Genomic DNA, 21,270 nt, shown 5'->3' with positions numbered 1-21,270 from the left:
ATTTTTCCCCTGGAGTCAAGGAGACTACTCATTAGCATGACTACTTGCCAGCGTGAGGGAGGGATTCACAATCTGGACGTTTGTAGTTTTAAAAATATGTATCTATTTAGCTGATTTGAGCAGCTGAACAGGGGCTGGTTATGGAAATCAGACTAACAGGCTGTCACACTCGGGTGTTTTACTTCAGAGTGCATCCATGGTGAAATAATGCATTTTTACGTAACACACACATTTAAACAGCGTTTCAGTTGTCTGATTAGTGCCTTCAGTCTTACTTACAGGTGTGATACGCTTTCAGCACAAACCAAACCAAACCCTTTGCTGTTAAATCCCCTCTGAGCTTACGCACAGTGTAAAGATGCACGTGGGTCAGTACTGGCAGGAAAGCCACGATGGGCCAATTGTGCACATCTCTCGGAAGGGGCACCTGGTTTTGAGCCCCCTGGGTGGAAGGGGTAGAGGGTGAGGAGATGGGTAAGGTGGTGTCTGCAGGACGTGAAGGTGGCACGGCTGCGCCTCTTGTTCCTGCTTGCAAGAAACAAAACTCTGAGGAAAGAAGTCTGGCTCTCTGACAGAAAACCCTGTGTTTTATATTACACCGGTTCCCTACAGTGAGTCAGTCACTCCCCTCCTGGTTGTTTTTTTTTATTATTATTTTTTTTTCCCGAGGACAAGTGAAGCAGTTCTGCCTCTGCTCTGCATGGCTAACAGCAGCAGTGACCTTCAGGCTTGCCGCTTAAAAGCGGTGTGGGATCATCCCAGTGAAAATTCAAAACAATGGTATCTTTGCCTTGCCCCCCACATCCTCTGCCCCCCTCCACTGGGTGGGCTCCTCTGTGGGTGGCAGAGCCATCCAGCCTGGGTGCTGGGCTGCTGGAGCACAAGGAGTTCCCTCTTCTGTCTGCATCTCCCTCCACCTTGCACAGAGCTGACAGGGGGATTTTTCACCTCCTCACTTTCCTTTTTCCTCTTTGATTAACTTTGGACCAGATGGCCAGTCCCCAATCTCTCAGCATGCATTTGACTGACAGGAGCCTTTGATAAACCTCATAAGAATGAAGTCATCTTCAGGTCACCTCCTCTGCCTGGCCTTTAGCATCCTGCACATACCACCATTATCTGCTGAATAGGAGACAAAGGAAATTAGCTCCAATTCCCTATCATCCCCATTATTTCCACACTGATTTAAACAATGAGGCAATGAGATGCCCTTCACTTTCCTTAGAAAGGTACAAATGTCAGCTGTTAAGAAATGCAAACAAGAGGGTTCCCATGTTAATGGATGGGCTTCTTTGTAAAGCCATGAAGTGGTAAAGTGGATTTATTCACCGTCTGCCTGGAAAATGCTTAACACACTTCTAAACAAATTCTTTAACCACTTTTATTTTATACACAGTGCAGAGTGCTTGAGAAGCCTAATTGTTTTGGTCTGGATATAGATAATGAGGTGATATACCACTCTGTTGTTTTTCCCATATGCAGTTATCTGAGCTTCGTTTGAGGCAGTCCTGAACTGAAAGCTTGGAATTCAAATTCCATGGTATACAAAAAGGTTTAGCTGTGTATTATGAATCCAAGTACTGAGATGTAGGAAACTACCTCCAGTTTCCAGTGAGGAAAGAAATTTGGATACCGTGGACAGAGGACACGAGAGTGTGGATCAGAACAGAATCTCTCCAGAGATTTTTAAGTAGTTACCTCACATCCACTTGGCTATTAACCTTTTATCTGAGAAAAGCAATAATACACCATAAGAAGTGTTTCTCCAGGGGTATTTTAAGGCAGGCATGCTAGAAAATATCTTTAAAAATATTTATTTTGATAAGATTTCTTTCCCAAGATCGTGGTCTTCCACTTGATTTGACTTGACTGGCAGTTAATTCTGTTTTTTTGGCAACTGAAAGTATCTGAATGTTTGGGCACTTGCATAAAACCATTCTCCAGATCACTGGCACACCCACATACATTTCAGGAGATCAAAACAGCAATGATCTCCAAATAAACTCTTAGGAAAACTGGTCTGTAAACTGTGCTTTACGTTAAAATATAACTTTGCTTTTCTTCTTTGCTTAGTAGTCTCTCCCTACTATAGCAGTCAGGATCACTACGGAGTCATCTCCTGACGTACAGTTGAAAAGCACCACACAAGAATGTGTCTGTTTATTCCACTGAGCAAGGATCATGCTGAGAGGTAGAAACTGTGAGCTGTATTCACGTTGCCTGCTATGGAACATGGGAGCAATGACAGCGCGTCAGGTCAAGAGACTGGTGAGCAATTCTGACCCCCTGTTATGCCACGTTGCTAAACCTCGGCTTCCTGTGCAGCCAGTGGGGGGAAAAAAGTCATCTTGGTGCCCAAGTTAGACACGTAGAGAAGTCAGTCCTGCCTGCTTGGTGCATTGTGACTGCTGCTCACAAAAGGTGGGAGTCTGAATCCCTCCTTGCCTATTGATCTGAGATGCAGTTGCAGCAGGGGTTTCTGAATTAGGCTCTTAACACTGGGCAGCCTGAACGTGGCACTGAAAGTGGTGGTCTGTGAAGGCCCTTCTGTTGTTTTAGAGTCCTAGGTAGTGTTTGCCACATACCTTTAGCCGCTGATAAAGGCTGGTCTTTTTCTTTACAGTGTTATCACAGATACTTGCACTTCACCAGTGGCAGAGAGAATTCTGACGGTGATCTAGGCTGACCTATGCTTCTGGGCACTTCTAGACTCCACCATGAACTTTGTGTCTAGAGATGGTGGCAGAACTGGAGCATAAGAGGACACCTACATTTTAAATAAAGACCCCGGCCCTATGAATTCAAATATACTCTTGCTCTGCTGGAGGAGGAGGTTAATGTGGAAGTCAGGTAGCACCTTTCTTTTTTTGCATTGGGAGAGTCTTTTTTATGGCTTCCCTTTCTAATATGAGAAGATCCATATTGTAGCACTGCAGTAAAGGATTCCCATTCAAAACTGGGCATATAAACTTGACAGAAGTCTGCTATTTGAGAGACAACTTGAGACAAGTAAGTTAAGCCTAATAAATGAAAGTATTCATTTTTCAACCATTCCTGCAAAAATCAAAAGAAACGTTTTGCTGCTTTCGTCTTTCCAGCTGAAAAGTGTCCAGCGTGGCCTGCACCAGTAGAGGACCCCAACCACTTCGCAATTATATCTTGTTCTTCTTTCTTCTATATTGCATCTTATCATGGTGAATCTTCAATCACCACAATTTTGTTGGTGCTGACACTCAAAAGATGGTCTTCTGACAGCTCTGGAGAACCTGTAATTCATCTTACTTTTTGAACTATTTGACTACCTAACACAAAAGGCCAGATCCTTGCTTCCATTTATCAAGTATCCTCTTTTCTATCCTGGTGTTTCTGTCTTGATAATGACTGACTTTGTCACCAAGCTGCCTTTTTTCTGACTTCCTTGGCATCCAGCCGATGAACTGACTGAAGGTGGTCCCTAGGCTTAGTAGCCAGAACGTGGTCTAGGTTTGGAATTTACAGGAACAGAAGGCTTCTGCCGCTATGATCAGGGTAGTATTTTTAAGACATCTGAAGGCACCTTTGCACTGGGATGCTCAACACATTTCCATGCATCCTGCTGCATGCTTTCTGATCAAAATCTGGAGGAGGAATTGACCTTCTGGCAATGGTTATGAGTTTGGCAGCCACAAAGCTTCTTTTAAAGACCCTGCTGTGTCAGGGTACAGATCAAGGTGCACAAACATTCCCCTGAAGAGCTTATTTTCCTTAGATAGGGAAGACTGAGTTGTATGGAGCTAACTTGTGGCAGGGATCAAAAGCTGTCTGCAGTGCTAGGTATTTTTTTAAGCACAATTCTCTCCCACAATTTTTTTTTTCATATACAGCCTCTAACTACTTGAGGTCTCTGCACATAAATGTACACACCAAAAAGATGGACAGATATACTGGCACCAACACAGCTTGGCTGAGGTCACTCTAGGTACTCAAGTCAGTCTGAAGAAGCAAGAACATGGCAAAAACTCTAATATCAAGGTTTGGATTATTTTTTTTAAGCAGAAGTATCAGCTATCTGCAATTCAAAGCGAGAGGTTGAGGGTGGGGGGCTTATGCTTCCCATTTTGCTTTTAAGAAGGTCACAGTGAAAGCTTGTGATTGAATATTTTGCATGGAACTGCCTATGACAAAGACAAAGACGAAGGGTTTGTCAGAGTACTATGAAAAGAGAGTGAGAGAAAGAGAGAGAAAGATCAGTGTTAGATTTTTAAGGTATATTTGAAAGAATGAAATAAAAAAATGCTTTCAAATCCTCAGGGACTTTCCAATTTATCAAGAAAGACACATTCTTCCTAATGAAAGGTTACTGACCTTCATGAATGTGACAGTTCAATTACAGCCCATTCATATGCAGAGCAGCCGTTGATAAAGGATTTAGGAAATGTGACTAGCATAGCAAAAAAAAAAAGAGGGGGGGAATGTCTAGAAAATTATTTTTTGTTGTGGAGCAAGAAATATAAATAAGATTCAGTCAGGTAGTAGAACCTTTTCTTCTCTGGCCCAGCAACCCATTAGATTTGCTTCAGTGAATACATTGACTTTTCCCTCTTTTTTTCCTACTAATATTTCTGTCTTTTTAATCCTCTGAACTACTAAACCTAACAAATCATAAAGCCCTTGGGGTGCTGAGATGCAGGGTTTCAAACATTTTTTCCCTCTGACTGGCAGAGAAAGCTGGAATGTGTCCTAATGTTATTTTAAGTGCTTGACTAGTATTTAAACTCTTAAATGGATGGAAAGTTAAAGCAGCAGCAAATGCACATGCACATACATGTACCCCCCCTTCCTTTTCCTTCCACCTTCTACTCCCCCTTCTTCCCCCCACACACTGAGCTTGGCCTCTCCAAGGCTGTTAATAGCCAAAGCAGATATTGGCTAGACTCTCTGGAGCCAGCCTTCAGCCAATGGAGGGTGACACCTGTGAGCTGATGTTTGTTGAACTCCTCCAGGTGTAGGAAAGATGCTTAAATTGACATAAGGCAGGAGCTGTAAAAACAGGCAAGCGTGTCACTCATACGTACAGCTCCCTGGAAGGTCCCAAGGCCAAGTTGTTGGGAAACAACTAGAAAGAAAGAAAAGACATTTCACTTGCTTTGAAATAATTCCAGATTGTCTGTTTGTCTATCTGTGCGCACACGCACGCTGATGGATCTGGGCCTATTCACGCTGTGTGCACATGAAGTGTGCATAGAAAATAACATGATGCATATGTGTCCCTACATACACACGTACAAACCTGCCGTGTATTTTAAGGTGATAGCAGCCTGAGCAGTTGTGGAGTTAGATGAGGACAATCCTTTGCTTAGCGTAAGCTCTCACAGGTGGTCCCAGATGGAGCAGCTGCGGTGGAAGCTTAGTGCTCACCTATATTTATGTTAGGTCATGATTATATGGAAGGTGTTGTCTTCCACAGGGCAGCAAACACATTCTTGACTTTAAGCAAGTGCTCAAATCCAAGTGCAGTCAGATGGGTGTGAAGAAGTGCTAAAACTGTCTGCAGAAGTCAGAGCCAAAAGACATTTCCTTGACCTCCACTCGGTATCTGTGAAATGGCATGCATGTTTCTGAGAAATGAGAAGCTGGGTTAATTGGTGCTACCTCCGCCCAGATACAGGGCTGAAATGTTCCACACCATCCAGGCTAGGAAGAACTGCAGGAATTGAGGCTCTGAGACCTCTGTTCTTACTAGTGGAACAACTGCAGGGAGAAAAGGCCAGTGCAGAATGTTTTCTGCTTCTATTAGGGCTGATTATGGTTTCTGGGAAACCAGAACCACTCTCATTACTTCAAGCTGCTGCACTAGATGTCTGTCTTCCCTGTCTAGTACCTTCTCTGAGTAAATTTCAAGACCTATCCCTACTGGGTATTTTGAGCACCTTGCTTACTGGCTGCTGAAATTTGTATACATTCTCGGGACAGTCCTGAGGAGCCTGTTCTTGAGGTCATGAGGTTTTTCATCAGTAATCACCCATTGGTACGTACTGCTTTGCAGACTGTGTTGGCTCCTTTGGGTTTAGGTGATCATTGTAGAGGAAAGAACACTTCCTTGCCCTTAGTCTAATTTTAGATCAAGGGCTGGCATGGAATCGGTTTTGGCAGCATCGAGTGATAATGTCTCATAGTGATGTATACAAATAAAGTAATCAATCTGTCTTTATTGGTTCTGTCAGATGACAGGTACTGAATTATGGAAATCATGGTAGAAATTACTGGGTTCCCTTTGGAATGGTCACATTCTCATTTAGCTTTTAAGCAAAAGTTCATCTGATCAAAGGGCTTTTTAAGGCAGAATGCTTTGTTCTCCCTTTTGTTCAGCACATACCTGAGACTTTCAGGAGGGTGTTAGGTGGCCCCAAGAGAAATGAATCCACTACATTCCCACAAGATCTGTTTTGAAGAAATCTGTTGAGGCAGTGCAGCAAGCAACCCAGAGTCTGCTTTGGACGCCCTGAAATTTTTTATATGCTTCTTGCTTTTCCTGGTAATATGCTGCCCACACTAGAATATGCTGCCCAGTACTAGAAGCTCTGGGCAGGCTCTAACAGGCAGATGACCATCTCCCTTGTCATAGCTTTTAGCTGTCTCATAGTGTGACAAGATTAGAATCAAGGCCCTTTGAGCACTGGAGAAGAGCTTCCTGGTAGCATGCTCACCACTTGCTTTTAATGTTGAAAAGAAAAACAAGATAAAGGGATTGAAAATGTTGACATTTTTAAGTCCAGAAAACCTTTTTGGAGTCTGTCTGTGCAGTTAGATTGATTGTAGGTAGGATCCCAATCCAGCATTATTTTATCTGAACCAAGGACTGAATCAATTATAGTTAACATGGAGAGCATACAAGAACCAATCCAAGTACATTCTATAAAATTCCCTATGTCATTCCTCAAATATTTTTTCTGCAACCTGCTGTAGTCTATTTGGGCTATGATATGATATAAAGGGTTTACTGGAATTCATCTGGGATAACACTTCAGCAATGTTTTGTCTTTGTCTCTTCTAGATAATGCACGCCATCTAGGTTTTTTTTTTTTTTTTTTCCCTGTAAGATCCACAAAACAAGACTATAAAACATTTGGTACAGAAAATCTTTACTGTCTTTTGAAATTCTGCTTACTTTTCACCACTAGTAAAATGTATTTATGGACAATTTGATCAACTCTAATTTTTAGATAGCTTCATTTTCATGACAGGCTTTAATAGTCAAATTCAATTAGAAGCCGTCTTCACTGAATGCAAAATAATAATAAGAATTATCGGTACGAGCATCATGAGAACGTTTCAGATCGCATTTGCTTTGGTTAAAAACACAGCCTTTGCTTTCTGCTTGCGTTTAATTGGCAGGGTTCCTCTAAAGTTTACTCTTGGCCCTGAGACTTGAGAGTGCAGTCAGGCATGCGGCGGAGAGCAGCCCTAATAGGCAGGCTGCATAACCCCACCAGCTAAAGCTCACGGGCTACGCGGGGGCTTGTTCACCAGGGGAAAACCACAGTCCGCTGCCGCTCAAGCTAGCATGAACTCCACACGCTGCATGCCTTGCTGACTGATTAAAAATGTAGTCATCCTTAAAGGCAAATCACCTAAGGACTTGCAATAAGTCACAAAATACAAAGATGGTTTTTTATGCGGCGCGCTTTTACGTAACAGACTCTTTCAGGACGAGGACTTTGTTTGCAGTCAGCGCGAGTTGGTTGGTGAGTCCTGTTAGCTTGCTGGTTGAGGCAGGTTCTCCTGAATCAGTTCATGTGGAAACCAAACTGCACCTGAGCAAACACTGGAAGGTGGGGGAAGGAATTGCTTTCAGGCCGCAGCCACAAAAGTTAGAGTGAGTTATGTGTGTTCCAGTAGGGAAAACTTTTTCTCATTGTTTGATAAGATATGGCAGGAATTAATTTTAGTGGAGCTAGTAAACGTGAATTATTGTATGGCTGGCTCCCTTTAGCTGGATTTAGAGGTGTATCTGGAGGAAAAATATTAATTGGACTCTGTCTCTCAGTTGCTCCCATGTCGAGTCAACTGGTATGAGATGGCATACAGGAAGGCATTTGCATACATATTCTCTAGATACCAAAAAGAGTAAGCAAAGAGACGTATGTGACAGTCCACGTGCTTCTCACCGTAGGCTTAATGGTTTGCAGCTGCATTTTCGGCTCAGCCTGGGGAGCATCAGGAACAGAAGAACAGACCAGTGAGCAACAGCATGTTGTGACCAGCCCAGCAAAATGGCCTCTGAAAGAGTACTCATTCCATTGATGGTCATTCACTGGATTAAACTGTTGACAGATTTCCTTGTGTGAAAGAAAAAAAAAAAGTTCCTTTTCCAAGCAGATGTGATGCACTACCAGTGTGTGCTAGCAGTCCTCTTTTCACTTTAGGCAGAAGATTTTAATATGGGCATAAATTGTTTCAGGTGCTGCTAATTAAACTATGGAGAAGAAGATAAAGGCACAGCAAGTTGTCTGTCTTACTATTATCTGTCTGGCCTAGCATATATTGTACATGTTAGGGTAGAGACCACTCTGTCTAGTGTCTCACAACCTTTTGATAGTAAGAACTGGATCCAGACCGGCAATGTTGGCCCATATCCAGAAAATGTTACAACTATATGTGTATATATCAAACCTGAAGTATTTAAACAGACCCCAACTCTGGCGTATCAAAGTGTCTAGAAAACATGTTTCTTCAAAAGAGCCTTTTCTACTTTGAAAGAAGCAAGAAAAATAGTAACAGGCAAGATATATTACAAAATCTGGGCCTCAGTCCAGGAAAAGCACAAGTTTCCAAGATCCTCACATTTTTACATTATGGCCTATATTGAGGTCAAACATTTTTAAGGTGCAGGTTTTTCTTCTGGGTACTTGAAGAGGAAACAATGTGGGCTCGTTTCCGTTTTGTTTCTTTATGGTGCGTAAAGGAATCCGGTGATATTTGTTTTTTAAAAGGTTGCGGCTTCTTTTTTATTGCTAGGTTCTATTCTTGTCTTGTCTTCTGGTTTGCAGTGAGTCTTGCTGAAGCTCTTAGGGCTGAGAATTGTGGATCCATCCTTGAAGAGGAAGGATACTGAAACTTTAACAGACTTTCTCCAATATGCTTTTTAGCAATCAAAGAAAGCCCATGAAAGCTTGAAACTTCTGAGCCTTTGTTCATTTAAAAGAGGTTTTACTTTCATTGTATCTCATAACCCTACTGGTTTTCCAGTCCTCCAGAGTCTCACTATAGCAATGAGATAAATAAAGCATGAATTGCTGTTGTCTGAAAAGAAGGCACTGGGAAAAATATTTCAAAAATATTAATAAAGGGAAAAAAGCTGAAAAAATATCCTATGCTTTTGTATATGATAGGGATGGCCCTTAAAGATTTTTGTAGGGTAATGAAAAATGCTATCAGTGGGTTCAGCAGCTCATCTCTTCTGACCACAGTGAGGGAGGGTGTAGCCAGGGGATTGCCCCTCTCTAAGTACCATCCCCTTAGAGAGCAAACTGGCATTGGCACGGGTCGGTATCCAAGGCTGCTTTCTGATCCCTCTCTTGGGTTCCCTTGAGGGCAGTGCTGGGGTGACTCCACATCCAGACTGTGTTCAGCCTGCTAGGGCAGTTGGTCCTGCTCTACTGGTTCATACTGGGTAAGAGGTATAGGAGGTATATTATGAATTACTGTTTGCCCTTGGCCTTGCTCTGTAACACTGATGAAAATCCTTTCCACTTGTCCCCCTGCCTGCCACAATTAAACCCATGCACCCATTCTTTTTAATGCTGCATGTGGATACATGCAAATGTCTTTACTAAGATTCCTTGTTTGGGTTTATCTTACTTTCTAGTTGCCTTTCAATGCAAAGGACCACGAGAGATTTCATACTGGGGCACGTACTGACCATTCGGCAGTGCTACTAAGAAAAGACAGGTAAGATATGATGGAGACGCAGCTCTTTCTAGCAAATCAGCTGTGAAGTATAACCCTCATGCTACTTTCATGTTTTTCATGAATCACTGACAAAGTCGGTATTAGTCTTATGAAAGAAGGTAACAGTTTCAAGTGGTTGCTCTATTACACGTTAGTAACGTGTATGTCCATTGCACAGGCTTTGTCTGCTCACAGATAATGTTTGAGTACTTGCATGTATTGACATTCTGACAGATGGAGCCCACATTAGACCTACCATGCATGTGCTGTGCAGATGCCTGCATGTCCATCCTGAGCTGGTCTCTCTGTGGGTTGGCTGTTGGCTCAGTTGGCCTGACGTGGCATGGGAAGTGCTAGGCTGTGCTCCTTGGGGTGTTCAGCATAGCTGGACATCTGTGGCCTTGTGAGAAGCTCTTGTTTGGACCTGTCTGTGGGGCAGCCAGCAAGCCTAGGCAAATGTCCCAGTGCTTCTTTTTGATCAGATTTATGGACAGATAAAAGAGGACATGTTTGGTGAAACTGGACCCTAGAGTGGCCTTAGTAATCTGTCAGTTCTTGGCCTCGTGTCTGCCAGCTTAATTCACGATTTAGGGCGTCTTCTCCTATGCAGTTCTGGAGTGCCAGAGAAGTGTCTGCCTTTGCCCCATGCATCTCCTCTCCTGCAAGGAAGGCCAACAGAAGGGGCAAAGCTAATAGAAAATGGGTTGTCTTATAATCCCCAGTGACTGGAGTAGCCCTGCAACCTTGATAAAGACACCATAATTTATGGTGAAAGCTGAAGTGATGCAGGAGAGTCAGTCTTTATATTTCAGTTCTGGGCACTTTCCAGGGTAAACTGTGCATTTCCACAGAGACCTTGTCATTTCCATGTTGTTTTCTGGCCTGTTCTGGAATTAAGTGGAAGCCACTAATCTCAGTGTCTCATACTGAAAACCCTGGAAAGTCCATGCCTTCTGCTTCTGCCTCCTATAAAAGCTTTCTTCATATACAATGAAAGATAAGGGCTTTATTTTTTCTGCTAGAGAATGTGTGGGTAGGAAAACATCCAATCTGTCAAGCTTTTCATGACTAATAAATATTAACTGCTTCAAGTCTTATAATTATCTCAATTTTTTGAAATCTGTGGCCAACTACTTAAATATTTAACCATCTGCCAAAAAGCACTCTTGGAGGTTTATTCTACAACATACAGGCAGTGTTGTTGAAAATGGAAACTTTTAATATAGCGTCTAGATGAATATGGCATTGATTTTTTTAAGTTGATAAAGTGCGCTAAATTTTGTCAGGGTCTCCACATAATGATACCCCCAGTCTCCTCAAAACATTCCTCCATTTGAACATGCCTGAAGATCAAATCAGCACAGAAAGGTTGAAAAACTCGCTGTGTTAGGATATTGAACAGTTAGTTAACCCGTGTTGAACACAATGGGGATAGCCACAGGATGTGCCCATTGCCCCTTCTGTGTGGTGCAATAACTAAACACAGTTGGATGCATGCAGAACAAGAATAATGATACTCATTTTCAATTCAAGCTTAGCAAAGCAGATGTATACCAGCTGGGCTCCCAACTCCTGGTCTTCTCACTTTCACTTTCTTTTGCATTCTTTGCTTCTCTTGATCTGGCAACGTCTGTAAGACTGATGCCTTGCGGGGAAAAAAGGGAGAGAGAGAGAGTGACTTTGAAATCCCAGGCAGCAAACAGGAACAATCCAGACAGCAGGTGATATTTCAAAGCTTCAGGTCAAGATGAGTCATCAAACCCTGAGGCCTTATATCCCTTCAGATCCCCAGAAGTCTTCTGAATTCCAGAAGCTTACTGACCTCTTTAAAGGTAATAATGAATAATCAATACTATATTTGATCCCTTGCATGAAGGTATTACAACAAATGACACTAGATCTTTTGAAAGGAAGAATAGCATTTTGATCTTACATTGTAAAATTGCCATGCTTAAGAATACCTGCTGGCTCATATGCTTAATTATGTAATGACGTCCAGCTGGACTACAAAGGACTCTTCCAGAAAGCCAGGCTCCTCTGAGAATAAAGTGTCTGATAAGAAATGTTTAGACTCTGAGATCCTCTGACACAAAATGATGTTTCTGAGGAGGATCATTTTTATGGTGTTCTGCTTAGGACAGAGCAACTAAAACAAGCCCATTCTCAATACAAAAGACACTGATTTTTTGGGGAGACGTAGCAGACTTCAGGGGCAGTTTCACCAAGAGATGAAGAAAATAACATTCAGGCTATAGAAGTGACCTATGTAACGTCAAAATTACTTCCCCCCTTTTCCCTTGTTCCTCCTTTCCCACCAATTACACCATCCCTCCATTGTTATGTTCGAATTGTCTTGTGAGACACAAAGGGTGAGTGACATGAGCTTGAGCTGTCCCCTTGCTAGTCAGGGAAAGTAAAAATGTCTTTCAGGTATGGAATAAACTGTGTTGTGTTACAGATGTCTGAGCGCACATGGACTTAGGAAACTGTATTTGCTATCCAGCCAAGGCAAGGAGTCCTCCTGAATTCAGGAAGAAGACCTGGAGAGGTCACCACCTCCTTTCAAGATGTTGGGATAGTATTTAATTTCCCCCCCCCTTTTTTTTTTCTTTTTGGTGAAAGCTCTGAAATGCTCATTTTATAACTTAGGATCCTGGGGTGCCTGCCACATTGGCAAATGTTTCAATCTGAATTACATGTGGGACTTGCGTGTCTTTCTTGTCTTCTGGGTTGGGATATATACGTCTTTATTGGTTTATATAACAGTTGTCTCTTGTCTATAAGGAAGTGAAACATACTGTTTCTTGAGCTTGAGACTGTATCTCCACTAACAGTGCACTAAGGGCGTACTACAACACAATGTCTCTAGTATCGATCCTGACAGGGACGTCACACTATCCCTGTCAGTAGCAAAGTCCATTAGTGGAGCTCTGACTCTGGTTGTGTGTTGTGTTAATGGCTGAAAGCTCTTCATTCTGCTTTGCTTCCCATCATTTTTGGCTTAGAACAAGGATTGAATGATGCTTCGCAAGCCACAACCTCACAGGTTCTGCAGATGAAGAGCCTTGCTTTCATTGTCTTTAATGTGACTAACCATTCTGTGCTCTGCTTATGAGGTACAGCAATTACTTGCAGGTGATTGTCTTTATTTTCTATTTGTTGTGCTGGGTACTGACTAGGTAAAAATGAGAATGTATTGTTATGATTCTTGTAGACATTCCTAAATTCAAATAACAGAGTATTTTAAGATGATCAGAGACTGACTGTTTTCTTAAGTCTTAGGGATGGAAAGGCTGACACCAACTCTGATGGAGTTCTGTTAAATCAGGTTTCAAGCATGCTCTGCTCTTCCAGTCCTACCCCTCCCTTGAGTGAAGTTTGCATCCATATTGCTATTAGAAACAAGTATGTATGTATGGAGGTATTACATGATCAGAAACTATATCACAGGAACAAGTCCTAATTTTGGACCAAAGCTCCTTGGAGTTGGTGGGGATGTGTACAATGACTTCACTGAGTTGCCATTCAGGCACTGTTAGCTTGAACCTATTTGTCCTTTTCAACCCCTGTTCAAAGACAGCTATTGCTATTCTTCAGTGACTGTGCTGTAAACTAAGCTTTACTTTAGCCTTGTTCTTTTCAGTCACTTGATTCCAAAGTTATTCTTTGCCTCGGTACAAACTAGTCAGATCATTTTCTGTGAGTATCCCAGTCCAATGGGATCTTCCAAAAGATTATAAGATTATCTACCTGAAGGACAGTGTGCAAGAAGAAAACATCCTAATCATAGAAACAGAATTAAGACAGAAGAAGGAGGAAATGTGGAAGATATCTAATATCTAAGCCGTAATACTTCCTAATCAAGTGTTAGTTTTCTCCTGTTTCTGAGTATGTTAATTTTTTCTTGCTTTTCAGTAGATTTTCCTATTCACTGTTGGGATTTGTGTATGTTTATGTATATATATGTATGCATGTATTTGTGTGTGTATATACACGTGTCTAGGTATATATAGTGACAGCAGACAGTTTGCTTTAATGTATATTTATAGTAGTTTTTGAGAGCTGAAATGATAAAAGGAGGGAAATGAATATATAAAGGAACAGAGTTTTTAATGGTTCTATAAGGCAACAAAAAAGGAGTTTGTATTGTCTTTCTATTTCATAGAAAAGTCCATGACTGTGCATCTAATAACCTCATGAAAGTTGGGACACCAAAGTGGTGGAATGCATTGACAATGAACACAGCCCTCTTTCGACTGGTGATGGATTTTCTGTAGGTGGTATCAGTAGGCACAGCAGAAATGAGATGCAGTGTATTCCTTCCCTGGAAGACAGCTGCGGCTTCTGACTTCTGTGCCTGGAATTTTTGACTCTCTTTTGCTTGCTTTGGTAGTCTACTGATGCTATCAACTTCTCAAGAGCTTTTGTTTAGGTTTTTTTTCCCCCCTGGCTCTACATTTTCCCTCCCCCTCCCCAAGGCCCACTGTTTCCTTTCATGCATTGGATGAATGTAAATGAGATTTTCTGACTGCCAAGAGCAAACCTACAAATAACCATAAGCAAAGCAAAAGTTCATTTAAAATGTTAAACAAAAGCTCTGGTCTAACCCTAGCTCAGTCATGCCCCCTGGGGTTGTCAGGTTAGTAGCAGCGTGCTAGTTTTCCTGCATGTGGCAATCACAGTGACAGCAGTCTGGTACAGAAACATCCAGAAAGGTTTAAATTACTTGAAATGCTGGTAGCAGTCAAGTTATGGCAACGCCATACTCGGCACATGTTAATTAGCCATACCTTTTCATGCAGGTTTGCTGAGCTCTTGTTGACGTAACTACTGTTGGATCACAAATGGTTTTTTAGTCTAGGTTGGAGTATGTACTTCACAGCAGCCACCATATGACTGCAATTTAGACATAACTTCAAGTGCCATCAGCAGGCTTGCATTGAAAGGGTCTCACTGTTCTTCCGTCTCCCAGGGGAGATCAATGAAAAGGAGGCAAGGTCACATCTTGGCCTGTGACCAGGGAGGATGTACGCTGCAGTCCTCTTCAGGCAAGCTTGCTCATGAAGCCTGTTTAGAACCTCTCTAAGTACAGATTCAAGGACTCAGTTATGATTAAGCCCCTCATCTTCTTTCTATTAAAGGACTTCCACTGACTCAGCGGGCAGCTGGAAGAGTGAAAAGCCAGAGTCTCCAAGCAAATAGTACTTTTCCATGGATGATACCTTTGATTTCAATATTTACATCCTAGATCACTGTTCAACCATTTGAAGGGTCTGACCCAGATGGCTCTACCTGGCTTGAAGGACTCTTTCCTGAGGTATAAGCTTTCCTTTCTCTGTGAATAACTGTCAATGAACATATCAGGCTTTTCTCCCACGTTGCCTTGTCATCTCTCTAAAATCCTGGTTTGGATTTTGCTAAAAAGATTAGAAAACAATGGACTGAAGACAAGATTTTCAGTAAATAAAAATGTGTTTTTTAAGAAAAAGGTTGAAAGAGTTAAAAAAGTAAAACAGAGTCCATTCCAAGCCTTTACATTTTGAAAACATTGATTAAATTAGTTTTCCACTGTTTTACCAGCACTACTTTCAAGCTTCCTTCCCACGCTGTTGTGCAAGTTACTTGCAGAGAACTCAGGGATACAAATCTTCTTTCTCTGACAAATGCTCATGCTGTGAAAGAAGAGGCATTCGGCTGCCCTGGATTGAGCAGGCTGTCAGATATCCCCAGAGAAGTTACCATGAAAAGAAGCTTCTTCAAAACTTTGTTTAAAGTGAGGGCTGTTAATCAAGGCCTTGGTGCTCTCATTAGAGAGGGAAGGAACCATTTAAAGTCAGGAAGCTGCAGTCTATGAAAGTCATGAAATTGAAATGAACGCATCTTTTGCCAGCTGGTTTCACACCCCCAGTTGGCAATCCACAAAGGTTTAGAGGGGGAATTAAATCCATTTTTCAGCAGAAATAACTATTTTTGTGATTATCTTATAGATTCCATGAGCTACACTTCGATCCTATAAAGGCATGCAGGCAGCTGCATGAGAGGTGGAAAGAGAGAGAATGATTGAGATGAAATCACCACCAACAGCTCCTGCAGGCAGAAAGGCAGCATTGGATCCCAGCCACGACACTTCTGCAACCTGGTTTGAATGGGCCTGATGGGATGCCATAATGTAACCTACACTGAACAAGGTATGTGGAAAGCTGTCTGACGTGGGGCTCTATTTCAAAGAAAAAATACAGATTCCTTCCAGGCTTTAATTGCTTTTATTTTACTTGTTTTGCTCTTGGGGCTAAGATTGCCTTCAATAAAATGAGATTAAAAAAGCAGAGTGCAATAACACTCTAAACCAGAGTCAAGTGAGAAGAGCTTGGAGAAGAAAGGGTTTTTCTCGGTGTCAGTCTTTAAATCAGTTGAAAGGCCTGAATGAAAAGGGTGACTGAAGTCTTGCTGTATGGGGGTACAGTTAATTGCTTTTATTTTACTTGTTTTGCTCTTGGGGCTAAGATTGCCTTCAATAAAATGAGATTAAAAAAGCAGAGTGCAATAACACTCTAAACCAGAGTCAAGTGAGAAGAGCTTGGAGAAGAAAGGGTTTTTTCTCAGTGTCAGTCTTTAAATCAGCTGAAAGGCCTGAATGAAAAGGGTGACTGAAGTCTTGTTGTATGGGGGTACAGTTCTGTTCTTATCTGTGGGGTTTTTTCCCCAAAATCACTGGCCTTCTAAGTCCATTAAGTGTTATTAGGGTGGAAGCGATTTTGGTCAGGAGGTTACTGCCTTCCTTCAGAACTGATGACTCGGCTCCCACCTTTATCAGCTCGGGGCACAATCGTACCCTCCAAGCCCAAATGCTGCAACCGAGTTTCCAGCTGCAGAGCAAATCTGTTTTGTGTATCAAAGGTCAGGATCAAGTCCTCAGCTGTGAACTGCAGGAGTATAAATATTTTCTGGCAATCGGACTTCGGTCGTCTGGCGTGTCTTCCTAGCCAACAGTTGTGGTGCCTGCTGTTTCTGATAGCGATTTCCCCATCCCCTTTTGGATTACTGGAAATTCATCCCTGTGCAAAGAGCACATGTATCTCTTGAAGTCCCCATTTATGCCCCGTTGTGATTATTTAAGAAGTGCCTGGGAGCCTTGTAGGGACTCAGCCCTGGGATGAACTAAAGATTAGTTTCTATTTACTGCAAAGTACCAGAAAGCGTCACAGCCAAACATCCCTGGCAGGAAAGCAGAGAACAGCTCACTGAAGCACTCCAGCTACCTCGCCGCTTGGTGTGACTTGAGTGCTCAGAATGGCTCTGGCTGCACACATAGGTGGAAGGTCAGAATATTTCTGCTAGAGAAAAAGGAGAGAGAGAATGAAGAGAAGGAGAGAATGAATTAAGCGACATTCTTGAGCTCTCTTAAAAACTGCACTAATTTAGACAGCAAAAAGCGAGGAAGACTATCCATAAACTCTAGGCATCGGTTTAGGCATTACTAAATACTAGGGAAAAAATTTGTTTTTCTGTCGAGAAGATGTCAGTTCTTGAAGGCTTACTAGCAAGACTCCCTTGTACCACCCCATTCCTTAAAAGATCCCACCTGTGAATATTTGTTCTGTTGTGAAACAGAAATAAAAATGGGCACGTCATGGTTTTAGAGACTGGGTTTAGGGACTTTTTTTTTTTTCTTTACTCTGTCTGGAAGACTCTACTGATTTATCCAGCAAAAGTGAAGAGAAATATCCACAGTCTCTTCTTGTTGTTTTGAATACTATACAAAAACTGCAGATCAGTAGTACACAACCTTTTCAGAACCCATGTGTCATTCTGACAACTTTCCAGGACCAAGGGGGGCAAACTTGATCTGCATGCATATTAACATAAATTTACATAGGAATTGAATCAGAGATGAATGTGCGCAGTTGTTATTATTGTGTATTTACAATAAACTTCACTGTAAGTGTTGACAGCACTTCACAAAACAGAGAGGAAGACAAAACATTCTTTGAGAGTCAAAGAGTAAATGAAGCACCATTTTCCTGAAAATGGTTCCTCATGTCTTCCCAAAAATTTGCTATGGCCACAGGCATCAAGGAATGCAGCTTTGAGGCTGTCAGATGGCTACTGCATTTGCATGAATGGCAGAATAAATCTGATCTTCCACAGAGAGGAACGTGCTGTGGTCTGTGGTTGGAGGGCCTCTGATTATTGTCAGGGATGGAGATAAGGGTTCTGGAATTTCTGCACACTCTTCCAACATTGTATCTCAACACCTCCTTTTTCACAGATCTACGTGAGTTCCACCTCTCTGAGATCTGTACAGCAAGAGGAAAGGTTTCACTTGCCTTATGTTTCTGCCTACTTGCTGATTAACCTTAAGTTCACCCACAGGAACTGGCATTTATAAGTCAGAGGTGAGTTCTGAGCCTTTGCTGGAAGAGGGGTTGCAACACCGCTGCGGATTCGAGGGCAAGACAAGGAAAATTAGCCATCCACTGGTATGGGAAAGTCAGTAGTGCACAGTAGGGTTACAAGTACAACTCTTTCATGCTATTTCATTCCAGAAGAAAGGACCCCCTCTGAAAAGACCTTTAAATAGATGCGCTTTTGATGTGGAACAGAGGAAAAAAAAATATTCTAAGGCTGATTTTTTTTTTTTTTTCCAAAAATTAATCAGCAATGGGCATTGACATTTAATAAAATGGCCTGTAGCATCCCTGGCCATAGAAGATCCTGGGAAAAACTCCAAACTGCCAACACAATTGCTGGATAAGCCAGCCTAAGGGACCTGGAGGGTACTGCCAGAAGAAATATCCCCTTTAACTTTCAGCCACAGTGATGCTGTGCATTCATTACCAAAGAGGTGGAAGAACAGCACGATGTGCCCTGCATAAATTGTTCAATATACTTGTTTAGATCTTGGAGTTAACTCTTATTTAGACTATTATATTCAATGCCTTTTCTCTTAAGAAAGCACAGAATAATAAGGAAAAGGATGTACATGTCCAGCACAGGTGTCTCAGTACGGTGGTTTTGGGGGTCATGTTGTTCAGGATATGGAGGGAAATGAATGAAACCTTAAAACCATACACGTGTCAGTTGAAATAAATCTGTTTTAGACCCAGGGTTGAATGTGGCAGCTTAGGAAACATCTTGTTTGTAACTAAGTGAATCCCAGCAATGGTTTGAGGGTCAGATGTGGTGTAGTATAAATCAGAGTAAGTCCCTGCAACCTTTATGGGAAAAGTACCACTGTGGGTGTATGGTGTTGTTCAGAAGGTCTTTTAGCAGGTCTGACCTCTCTTAGGACCTTAGGAGTGAGAGTAAAGTGGCCATGAGTCAGGGCTCACAGTCCCAAGCGCTTTGCCATGGCAGCTTAACTCGTCACCCTGCATCAGCTACTGCTCATATGTGAGCTCTTAGCCTGTGGCAGTTTATCCTAATCTTTTTTGACTCTGAGTTATCACTGTGAGCCTCGCTCTGAAGAGGAGAGAGGAACAATGGCCTTTTTAGATACTTCTCCAGTGGGCCCAACCTCAGGCTGCAACTGCACCTACAGGAATAGGAGAGTGATTTGGTAGCACATGTCTCTTCATTGAGTTTTTCTCATTCAAAAGCTTGTCTTTTATACAGTGTGAGTCACTTTGCTATTGGCACTCTGTTGGTAGCACATGTCTCTTCATTGAGTTTTTGCGGGCAGTTTCATTCAAAAGCTTGTCTTTTATACGGTATGAGTCACTTTGCTATTGGCACTCTAAAACAGGAGAATGAAACAATCACTCTGCAAATCTTGGGACAATTACTGGCCATCCTAAAACACGTTCATGCCTTATGTCTGAACAAAAAGTCATAAATAATGTTGTCCCTGTGAATCAGAGTAACCCAACTCAGGGCTTTTGCTTACAAATCATCTCATAAATTATTCAGCCAGTTCCAATTTTGGGTGACTTGCTGAAGAGAATCTGGGTCATAAATTGATATATCCTAAATTGGGCCAGTGACAGGATGGATTATATAAGGGCTTTCACTGCAGAGCCCCAGGTCCTATCCCCTGCTGCAATAAATACTTAATTTTTTTATGGAGTATGAGATAAATCCAAGAGACGGGGAAAGTTTTTGGTTTAAAACATAGTATAGCCTAGTGGTTAGAGGCGTTTCCTGGGAGAGACAGGCTCGGTTCTCTGGTCTAACTCAGGCAGAAGAGGAAGCTGAAATTAATCTCCAGCCTCCCAAGGGATGGATCCAGCTGCCAATAGATGGGAAAGTGGTCCTGTTCCCTCCAGGTGCTTTCTGTGAGGCAGCCACCTAAGAGACAAGTTCTGGGAACACTAAAGTCAGGCAGAGGAATGGTTAGTTTGTGGAAGTGCAGATACAAGCATCAAGCTCCTTAGAGCCAGTGTAATGCATGTCTCCAGCAACTGAAACGTAAGGTAATTCCTTCGTGTAACATTAAGCATCTGTAAACTTAGTTGACCAAACAGGGAGGGGTCTTGAAGATCTAAATTTGAATTCAGGTGCTTAGCATGGCGGCCCATTATTTTAATCTATTTAGAAGTTTAGGATCATGTGCTTTTATGTTTACTATAATCTTTTCAGCTCTTTCCCCAGATTGCTATTTTGAGCTAACCTCAGTACCCACAGAGGGCTCCATGACCCGTCCACCGACTGCTGAGTTTGCTATGAGACTAACTGCAACTCTGAGCCTGGTTTTCCCTCCCATCTGGCAACAGAAATGAGCTGCTGCTGACTGAATGACCACTGATTCTCTTGGAAGCAGAGCTATGCGAACAGCAACAGCCAACTCTGTCACCATTTGTGAGGATTTGTAGCTTGGGCCCTGAGACATCTGGCTGAGATATTTACGCAGTCCCGTATTGCACTCACTGAGGCTCTGCGTTCACATCTGGAGTCTAGACTGAGTGACTCTATGGGCTGGCCTGCAAGCCTCCAAACAGCTCACGTCCCCCCTTGTTCTCTCACTTTGTCTTTTTATTGCTTTATTGGTTTATTTATTTGCTGGAGGTGCTTCTATCTCGTTTCCTCAGATGCTCCTGTCACGGCCATTTGAGAGCTTCGGTGAGGAATGGCGGTGACTGAAAGAGACTAGGTAAAAGCAGAGGGGACGGGTAGGGGAAAAAAAGCTGGGCTGTGGTGAGGCTTCGATCGCGTGGTGATGGGGGATGCCCAGTGCTTGATTACGCTGTTTCTTCTGGATTCTACAGCTCTGATTGTGGGAAATGACAGTGCTCAACTGAACACAGTTTGCATTCAACACATGTAGGGGGGGAAGCAGGGCTTTCTGTAAACGGGCAGAGGTGGCCACATGGTTGAGCCAGGCAGGGAGCTGAGCTGTCCGGG

At 42.4% G+C, this 21,270-nt stretch overlaps 2 long non-coding RNA genes across 3 annotated transcripts in view; both read left to right on the top strand.

The window, feature by feature from the left end:
- The first annotated feature begins 2,094 nt into the window (after nt 1-2,094).
- The window catches only part of LOC106887280, a 56,154-nt gene continuing 36,978 nt past the window's right edge, over nt 2,095-21,270 (top strand). Inside the window, exons 1-4 of one of the 2 annotated variants that reach the window (XR_001411840.1) lie at nt 2,095-2,268; nt 9,848-9,930; nt 15,072-15,247; nt 15,918-16,118. This is a non-coding gene — a long non-coding RNA (uncharacterized LOC106887280). Of the gene's footprint in view, nt 2,269-2,874; nt 3,010-9,847; nt 9,931-15,071; nt 15,248-15,917; nt 16,119-21,270 lie in introns of those variants that run through there. The other variant, XR_001411841.1, reaches the window with a different exon arrangement.
- Nucleotides 11,576-12,478, top strand: LOC106887282. The gene is made up of 2 exons (XR_001411843.1): nt 11,576-11,762; nt 12,389-12,478. It is a non-coding gene; the product is annotated as an uncharacterized LOC106887282 (long non-coding RNA).

Source organism: Calidris pugnax, unplaced genomic scaffold, assembly GCF_001431845.1.
Source record: "Calidris pugnax isolate Ruff unplaced genomic scaffold, ASM143184v1 scaffold8, whole genome shotgun sequence".
NCBI lineage: Eukaryota > Metazoa > Chordata > Aves > Charadriiformes > Scolopacidae > Calidris > Calidris pugnax.
This window is presented reverse-complemented; position numbering and strand designations above follow the sequence as displayed.